Here is a 1,497-nt window from a genome sequence, read left to right as displayed (position 1 = left end):
TAACATGCAGTTTGATCATTCCAGAGTCATCCGGGGGCTGCAGGAAGGTGACTTAGACTGGTACGAAATGAAGCTTACATGAAAACTGGTTAAGGGTTCAAAGCACATCAGCTCTGAAGTATTAATCTTAACACCCAGACATAAACGGGGAGGTATGATCTGCACAGAAATACTTTAAATTGTTTTCAGCATGTTCTTCAGGATCTTGCACGTGTTTAGCTGCTGGCGGTGCACGCGTGCATCCTCTTCGCCACGTCGTACACATAGGTGATGTCCGGTCGCTTCTCTGGGTCTGGGTTGATGCACATGTTGACCAGCTGTCGTAGTTCCTCCGAGTAGTGATCTGAAGGGAGAGGGAGGTAGTCACACTGCTCTATCTTCTTGCACAGCGAGTATAAGTTCATTTTGTCGCCGTAGAAGGGACTCTGCAAGGCGGCCATCTCATACAGTAGACAGCCAAGAGACCAGATGTCAGATTTGAAGTTGTATCCATTTTCATGTATTCTCCCTGGAGACATGTAATAAGGTGTACCCACTAAAGAATGTGCAGCTGTGGTTTTAGAGCTGAAAAACCGGCCAAGTCCAAGGTCTCCCAGTTTGACCACCCCAGTGGCTGTGATGAATACATTAGCTGGTTTTATATCTCTGTGCATGACTCTTTGAGAATGCATGTGTTCCAGTGCACTGCACAGCTGAACAAAGTCCTTCCAGACAGTTCTTTCGGGAATTAGCCTCTTTTGCTTCTTAAAATGCTTTATCATTCTGGATAGATCACCAGCATCTGCTAATTCCAAAACTATGTTTAGTTCATTATCTTCAATGAATGATGCATAATATTTAATTACATTTGGATGGTTGAGTTGCTTAAGGAGATCTATTTCTTTGATGCAATCAGCATGTGCTTTGGCATCCATTAAATCAAATATCTGCACTTTTTTTAAAGCTACTGGTACTCCATCCAAGAGACAGGCTGCTCTATAAACTTCACTAAATTGTCCACAACCAATTTTCTTTTCTATTCGAAAGTTGGCTAATGTATTATAGCCCATATCCGGTCGTAAGGCCTTCTGCGGCTGGAACTGAGGAACAGGCTGCCCTTGCATTCCTTGTCATTGCTCATCCATCGTCTGAGGCAAGAGGAACTTTAAAACTCAGGAAGTCGGGAGTTTTCCGTTCTCCTGCCCGCGAGGCACCCGGGGCGGGCGGGCGGCTGAGCCGCCGCGCAAAGGCTCGCTGGGCCGGGGGCTGCGGCTACGAGGCCCGGAGCCGACCAGCCACCTCCCGCCGCGCCGCCCCCGCGGACGCTGCAGGCGCGGGCACCCACCCTGCCCTCGGCGAGGCGCGTCCAGAGTTCCTAAGTGGAGCATTTTGTATGCTTCCATTTTCCCTCCTTTCTTAGCATATCAATTATACTTCTTTTGTTACCTTTTTCAGTGGTTGCCCTAGAGTTTGCAATATACATTCATGACTAATCTAAGTCTACTTTCAAATAAGTCT

General features: G+C 47.2%; 1 pseudogene; it reads right to left on the bottom strand.

Annotated features, from left to right (window-relative positions):
• Positions 1-6: 6 nt before the first annotated feature.
• Positions 7-1,262, bottom strand: LOC105810610 (annotated as a pseudogene).
• Between the last annotated feature and the right edge of the window lie 235 nt (positions 1,263-1,497).

The sequence above is a fragment of the Propithecus coquereli genome, unplaced genomic scaffold, assembly GCF_000956105.1.
Source record: "Propithecus coquereli isolate 6110/MARCELLA unplaced genomic scaffold, Pcoq_1.0 Scaffold2154, whole genome shotgun sequence".
In the NCBI taxonomy this organism is placed as follows: Eukaryota; Metazoa; Chordata; class Mammalia; order Primates; family Indriidae; genus Propithecus; species Propithecus coquereli.
This window is presented reverse-complemented; position numbering and strand designations above follow the sequence as displayed.